Source organism: Phocoena phocoena, chromosome X, assembly GCF_963924675.1.
Source record: "Phocoena phocoena chromosome X, mPhoPho1.1, whole genome shotgun sequence".
Classification (NCBI taxonomy): Eukaryota; Metazoa; Chordata; class Mammalia; order Artiodactyla; family Phocoenidae; genus Phocoena; species Phocoena phocoena.
The window spans coordinates 24,527,484-24,536,069 of record NC_089240.1 but is presented as its reverse complement, the minus strand read 5'-3'; positions in this window follow the sequence as shown (position 1 = coordinate 24,536,069).

Below are 8,586 nucleotides of genomic sequence, written 5' to 3'. Positions count from 1 at the left end.
GTGGGTAAGAGTCTGCGCTCCCAAGGCAGGGGCCCCGGGTTCGATCCCTGGTCGGGGTACTAGATCCTGCATGCATGCCCCAACTAAGAAGTCCACATGCTGCAACTAAGACCTGGTGCAGCCAAATAAATAAATAAATAAATTTCTTTAAAAAAAGAAAGAAAAATACTATACTGTCAACTGTTAAGCTAAATAAGTTTCTATTGAGACTGAGGAGTAAATGATTTTTAAGTAATTATTTAATTTTAATAAAGAGCTACATTATGTGATTTCAAAACAAAATTCAAAGGGCAATGATTTGGTTCAGTGTTCATCTAACCTCCAGTACACTGAAAGAAGACCTGTGCTTCTCTGTTATGTCTCAGAAAATGAAGATTCTTATTTGATTATACAGACCCAGCTAAAGATGCAGATCTGTCACAAATTTCAAAAACTGTAACCATACCCAGGGCTTTCACAGTTTAAAACTAAAGTTAGTAGGCCAATGAAACAAGTTACAGCTATCCTTACAGACAATATCAGCCTTCGACAATTTATAAAACAGATATATTCATTTACTCATTCACGTCTTCAACATCACAGATCTACAATGTCGAAAACACACATAAGGGTGGAGAAGACAGTGGAGTAGGGGAGCAAAACTTGCCACCCCAAAATACCTCTTAGGCATGTGGATTACTGCCAACTGAAAACAATCAAGGTCCGAGAGACTCAGGAAGAAACTTTGACCTTACCCCTGAACTGCCTAAAAGAATCAAAACTACAATGAGGTATCACCTCACACTGGTCAGAACGGCCATCATCAAAAAGTCTACAAATAATAACTGCTGAAGAGGATGTGGAGAAAAGGGAACCCTCCTACACTGTTGGTGGGAACGTAAACTGGTACAGCCACTATGGAGAACAGTATGGAGGTTCCTCAAAAAACTAAAAATAGAGCTACCATATGACCCAGCAATCCCACTCCTGGGTACATATCCAGACAAAACTCTAACTCAAAAAGATACATCGGGGCTTCCCTGGTGGCACAATGGTTGAGAGTCCGCCTGCTGATGCAGGGGACGCGGGTTCGTGCCCCGGCCCGGGAAGATCCCACATGCCGCGGAGCGGCTGGGCCCGTGAGCCATGGCCACTGAGCCTGCGGGTCTGGAGCCTGTGCTCCGCAACGCGAGAGGCCACAGCAGTGAGAGGCCTGAGTATCGCAAAAAAAAAAAAAGATACATCCACCCCAATGGTCATAGCAGCACTATTTACAACAGCCAAGACATGGAAACAACCTAAAGGTACATTGACAGAGGAATAAAGAAGATGTGGTACATATATACAATGGAATGTTAGCCTTAAGAAAGAATGAGATAATGCCATTTGCAGAAACATGGATGGACCTAGAGATCATCAAGTGAAGTCAGACAGAGAAAGACAAATATGATATGATATCACTTATATGTGGAATCTAAAAAAAATGATACAAATGAACCTATATACAAAACAGAAATAGACCCACGGACATCGAAAACAAACTTATGGTTACCAAAGGGGAAAGGGGGGAAGGGAGGAATAAATTAGGAGTTTGGGATTAACATATACACATTACTACATATAAAATAGATAACCAGCAAGGACCTACTGTATAGCACAGGCAACTATACTCAATATTTTGTAATAGCCTATAAGGGAAAAGAATCTGAAAAAATAGATACATATGTATGTATAACTGAATCACTTTGCTGTATACCTAAAACTAATGCAACATTGTAAATCAACTCTACTTCAACTTAAAAAAAAAAAGAATGTAGATAGGGACTCGTTCCAGGAAGGGAGCTAACACCATACATAACTATAGTATAATATGAAGCAGGTGTGCAGACAGGGAGGAACCTAGCTAAATCTGTTTGTTAAAATCCTGCCTTGTGTCCCATTGTTTCTGGGTGGTACAGCAAACATTTGCTTTCCCATGCCCATGTGAATTGCCTTCCCCCACCTTTGAAGTTCCAACCCACTACTCCCAACGTCATCTTCTGTCTTTAGCTGAAGATGATACTCAAGGTGAGGGTTTTGGCCATTTTGGTGAGTTACTCAGTTCTCTGGTCAGTCTCATATATACATGTCATTAAACTTGTGCTTATTTTCTCCTGTTAATCTGTCTCATGTCAATTAAATTCTTAGACCACCCAGAAGAACCAGGAAGGGTAAAGGAAAATGTCTTCCTTCCCGACAGTGGTCAACAAGAGTCACAGATCATGCCCTCAATCTCGGTTTATCACGTCCCACCTCACCTCTCCCCCTGTCAAGTCCCAGGGCTCACATGATGCTCTGCTGTCTCTAGCCTCAGAAGACAGGGATCAGGAAAAAGCCTTTTTACACTTAGATATTCGCCACTGAATGTGTTATCCACGCAGAGAGCACTTGCCTTTTAAGAAAGGACCTTGGACGTAAGAAAGCACACAACAAGCACAAATAATTTTTCAAAGGACTGAAAAGAGGTAGTCCAAGCAGGACACTGGAAACAAGGGATTCTCATCAAGTGGGATGTCGAGACTGGCAGGTAGCTGTAATTGTTGTACTCCCACTAGAAAGTGGGGGATAAATATGAGGACTATGACCCAGAGCCAGGAAATAGAAGTTAGATAGGGTGCCAGAGCCCTGTTCCAGGATGAAAGCTGGCCAGAAGTAAAGCAGGTGAAACTAGGGGTGAGCATCAGTGGAGAACTCAGCTGTGAAAGGCGCTGGAAGGAAAAGAAAGAGGAACCAGGATTCCTCATGCATCACTGCTCCTAGTAGGTGGTCATTAAATCTCTGTTGGAGCAAAACATTTGAGAGGAAAGATATCAGCCTCCTTCAGCTTTTATCTTTTCACTCACTCATTTAGCAGCTTTTAACTGAGCAATCAATAAAGTTGTCTCTCATGGTAACAAGACTCCCTTCATTTACCATGTTTAGTAGTCATATAAAAACCATCCTAATTTTATTTTTCTAACATTCCTTCCTTGCTTCACTAGATAAAACACATGGGAATGTGTTTGGTTTACAAAGTTCAATTATAAGGTCTGAGGGATAAACTCAGTATCATGAACATTTAAAAGTGTAATTTGTCTTTGGAACTGTTCTTAATACCATCATACCCATACAGCTACAAATGTTGATATTTAAGCCTGTACAGATTATGTTCTATGTGGGTGCAAAACCACTACTGAATATAAATTATTTTCAGTAAGAAAAAGGGGCTATAATTTTTCTTAGTTAGAACATGTCAGAAGATGAAAACAGAGAACAGCTAATCAAATTGCTTACAATTCTCATCCTAAGAAAGGTGAATCAATTTAACACTATGCTCTGAATACTATAAAACTCATTTAGGAAAGCACTGGAAAGTAAATAAATACCAGTGCGGACCTAGTGGTTTCAATCATATTTTGTATAAATTGGCTAGGCAGAGAAAACAGCTCAGCCACTGCAATGCTCCTTCTACTGAAAAAGGCCCACGTGTTGAGGATCTGTAGAATGGCTTCAGATCCTGGTCTAGTACCTCTGGCAGAGTAAGTTATTGGAAAAAATGGTTTTTAATTTCTCCAGCCAAAATAAATGTCTTTGCTCACCAGATGAGTTAAGCCTCTATGGTTTGTTCATGCAGATTCCCCTCTTGCTCAATAAATTTAACTCAGACAGTGGTTCTGGATGATTCTTATTACCCAGCTGCCCAGCTGGACTGGAAAGCCAGACTTCTTTGTCATCATAGTTTTTTGATAGCCATCACAGACATTTAAGGAAATCTCTAATAATTTTAATGTAGCTGTTAAGTTTAACACATGAGCACTGGACTACCAGCTCAGTCTCCAGTCACAACAGAAAGATTGCAAAATACAAAATGTATTATTGAATGCAATCAACAGTATTGTTTTTACTATTACATATGCTTATACCCTTCTGCCTAGCAAGAGTGTTGCAAGGAATTTTTTACATTTTTGTTCTGCTTAGATACTAAAGTATAACTAGGATACTCCATTTAGCAGCTAGCAAATATGTGGGGCCCCTGAGATTAAATTTTCATTAAAATTTCAAGGCATAACTTGAAATGAGCATGTCCCTTTGTCCTTTTGATCTATGTATTAATGTCTTTTCCGGTTTTTCAAAGAGCCCTTTTGAAGGACTTGAGAAAAAAACGGAACTGTAATTCAGGAGCAATTGAGCCGGTGTGGGCATTTTAGGAGGCTACAGACTTAAACTTCAAGAGAATTGAATTCTCCTTAATGATATTCGCTGGGAATTTTGACCACAGAGGTGTGCTGTCTATATTTATAGATATTATCCTTTACATGTGCACATGGAAAAATCTAACTTTCACAGTTCAGTTCTTCTCAGTATCACACCTTGGTATAATGATTTGAGTCATCTCAATCAGCATATAACTATCATTATTGCATGACTGGTAATTAGATTAGAATTTAACTCATGCTTTAATGTTTTTTAATCTATTGTATAAAAGTTATCATATGGAGCTATTTACTATAAGGAAGTAAATGTTATTATACATATGCTTTTGGTTGAGGGCAATAAAGCTGTGAGAGTTTAAGAGACTTACTGAAGTTTATATTATTAGAGAGTGATAGAGTGGTGGCTGGGATCCAGTTACTCTGATTCCAACTCCTGGTCTGATTTCATTACCCTGAGATTCTTCTCCTTAATGGAGTGAAAGGGACAATTTTGCTATATTGTGAAAACTCTCAGGGTCCAAATAAACCTGTAACCTACAATTACAGGTGCAGATCAGGGACAGAATCCATCTTTTTTTCCAATATAACAGATGAAGCTGGCTTTTTTCTTCTTAGCTTTACTTTCATCCAAAAGGCTCTATTTTCCCTAAATTTTCAGCCTTAAGGAACCAAAGTCTCTTCTAGTTGACTACCCAGACAAAATCCCGGGGTCTGGCTAAAAGTCATGGATCACCACAGTATTTATTGAGCCTTGAAGGGGAGCAGAATATGCCACCCCAAAATACGCCTCTCTGGCACAAGGATTATTTTGAGCTCAGTATTTTTAAGAAACAACAGACACAAGAGCAGCTCTCAAAACTAATTAGAAGTTACCGTTTTGTAAGGGAAATTCACATTTATAAAGGAAATCTCCATTTGTAGGGGTATCTCCCTTTCTGTAGCAGGAAGAGAAGAATGATTAAATCTAGAAACTCGAGAAACAGTGGAAAAGGCAATGACTCAACTCTGCATAAAAACCATACCCTTGTCAACTTGTACTTTGCCTGATAACTTCCCTTACTTTGCTCCCCAACCCACAATGCTCCTTAGTCTTTAGCTGGAGATAGCATTTAAGGTGGTGGGTCAGGCCATTTCTGGGAGTTACTCAGTTTTCCTGGGTATCGCCCATGTATACAGTAAGTATACATTTCTGTTTTTCTCCTATTAATCTAATCTTTTTATTACAGGAGGTCTCAGCCAAGAACCTAGAAGGGTAAAGGGAAAATTATTTCTCCTCCCCTACAGCCTCTTCATTCCACCAGAAACTGTACAAGATGCTGAGATACCTGAAGATTAGGACACAATCTTATTCTTGCTTTTAAAAGTAGGTTGATCAATTTGTCCCAGTGTGCCAGAGACATTCCCAATTTTAGCAATGAAAGTCCCACTTCCTAGGAAACCTCTCAGGTTTGGGCAAAGGGGGTGGTTCGTCACTCTGCTTTCAAAGGAGATTTTGGTCTAGATTGGAGTCATGCGTGTAAATATGCAATTACTGTAGACAAGACCAAAGTGTTTAAAGACGACATACTATAAAAGTACATACTGGGCTTCCCTGGTGACGCAGTGGTTAAGAATCCACCTGCCAACGCAGGGGACACGGGTTCGAGCCCTGATCCGGGAATATCTCACATGCCGCGGAGCAACTAAGCCTGTGTGCCACAACTACTGAGCCTGCGCTCTAGAGCCCATGAGCCACAACTACTGAAGCCCATGCGCCTAGAGCTCATGCTCTGCAACAAGAGAAGCCACCGCAGTGAGAAGCCTGCACACTGCAACAAAGAGTAGCCCGCCCCCACTCACCGCAACTAGAGAAAGCCTGCACGCGGGAACGAAGACCCAATGCAGCCAAAAATAATATTAATTTTTTTTTAAAAAAGTACATACTAAAAGTGGAAACACACCCTCTACATGTGCCTGTAAAACCTTTTACATTTACCCTGTGAAAGGAAAATCAAAATGGAGTCAGTTTTGCTAACAGAGCTCTCTAAAATGAGCCAAGAGGCCACTGAGTAAATGTGACTTATGCATGGCTCAGCCTGGATGGAATCTGTCATTTTGACCACTCATTGTCCTACTCAAGATACTTATCGGACTCTTACCCCAAAATAACTCATGATTCCTTAAGGACATATATTTTCCGACCTGCATCAGTGTCAATCACAATTTTCGCCAGGCAACTTTAACAATCTTCCGGCTTTTGTCTTTATAAGCCCGACTTTTTCTTTTCCCCAATCTTTCCGTTTTACCCCAATCAGTCTCCCCTGAATTGCAATTCTTAAGACCCCAAATAAACCTCTTTGTTCCTTGCAGCCTCATTATTGAGTATTGTTCGACATTACGTGGTGTTGGAAGCAGGATCTGAAGTGACTCACCTCTACCTCCAGCACTGCTGCCAGATACGAGTAAGGTGCCTATGGGAGCCTCTTGTACTCTGTCGCCTCCTCGGCAGCCTCAGGTTGTAAGGTTAAGTCCTCTAGGTTCTGAATTTCCCATTTTGGTCAAGGTTCTGAGCCTTTACCAAAGGAATCCTTCATCTTGGTGAGTACTCGGTTATGAAGAGTTCAGTTCTTACGGGCAGCTGCCATCTGCAGCTCTGCCTCATTTTATCTTTAAAAGTTCCAGGCCCTCATCTTGTAAATTTCTGTTGCAATGACTGGAAACTCTACTGGCTCACCTGGGGCTCATGTGAGATTCCTAAGTTAGTCTAGGTGCACACTCAATTGGGAAAAGCTACAGAATGAGCTAACAAATATGGGAAGCATATTTCAATGGATAATTTCAGACTTCCAAATATAATAATGAATCCCCTATTGCTTCCCTCAGAGAAACTAACTCACAAGTATCTCAAAGGATTTCCAAATTGGAAAAATCCTCGGAGGCTTCTGAGAGCTCTTCTCTCTCTCCCAGCTCCCTCTGCTCCCCACTGTGCCCCTGAATGTCCAATGCTCACCTCCTTGCTACCCATCTCTCTGAACTTCCTTTTTATAACACCAAGACTGACGTCCTGCAGAAGGCTAGCCATACTGCCCCTTCAATAATGATAGCCTCTTTTGAAAGCAGGTCCAATGAAGACAGCACCAGAACCATCACATATACCCCTTGGACTAAGGCAGAATTACACGCCATAGCTAAGGACTTTCCCAATGTTAACAGGATTCCGTTGAATTTGCCAAACAATCTGATCTCCTCACTAAAACCTATGAGCCTGGCTATTCAGATTTATATCCATTAATACATCTGCTTGTAGGAGATGTTATGGCTAAAGAACAAATGGAAGCTGTCAGTTGGAAAGATCCTTCTGATGATTCTTCCGGCGCAGGCACAAGGGGACCAGCAGATGCTCAAAAGTTGGCTAAAGATCTCCACAAAAAAAATTCCCATTCTATTTCCTACACATATTGATTGGCATATTATTCAACCATGCATCCAATGGTCTATGATTATCATGGCCATTTTGAAACAGTCTTTCAAAATTCTTACCTTAAAGGAACAAAAGTCCTCCTAGGAGGAGCATGCATTTCTTTCCCTGTGCCTTTGAGATGTATATCTGGTCTTCTACCTGGTCTTCTCCAGAAACTCTTATCTAGACTCTTATCATCTCTAATTCCTAAGACTGAAGGGGAAAATAGAGACCTTTTAAACAGGAACTGCTAAAAGGATTCTCTTACCCAAAGAGCCTCCTGAAAATTGCTTGCCAAGGGCAAATACAGATCTTAAAATCTTCTCCACAAATAATAAAAGACCTTAGCCATCTGAGTGGGTACACTTAGTTTACAGCAACTGTTATTATAACCTAGTGAGTTTTGTATTATATTTATGACTAAAGTTTTAAAACAAATTTATGAGACCTCTGTCCACGTCTACCTGTGTGTATGTATGTCTACATATGTACATAATAGATATAGTATTTTTCCACCTTCAGACAGTATGGTCAAAATTAATTTGTAAAAGAACTCTATTTAATTGGCTTAAACAAACAAGTACATATATAAAATTCTCAGAAATATGATAGAAACTAACCCAAATGAATTTCAGGTTCACAGGATACAGGAAAGTATTTGGTATTAAAGGTAGCTTAAGTCTGTTGGTTTAATTTATAGAGATGTCTTTAGAGTTATCAACATTAAGCATAAACTTTTACTGTACCTAGGTTTACTGAAACTCATGTAAGTTCATTACGTTAAAATTTTTCACTAAGAAAAATAACTTAGGATGATGATTGATATTTTCTAATGAAGTTTTTAGTTAGATAATCTAAATATGATTGTTAAGAATAAATGAATTGAATAAATGTACATGAGGTAACAGTTTTAGGTGAACTTCTTAACAATAATTA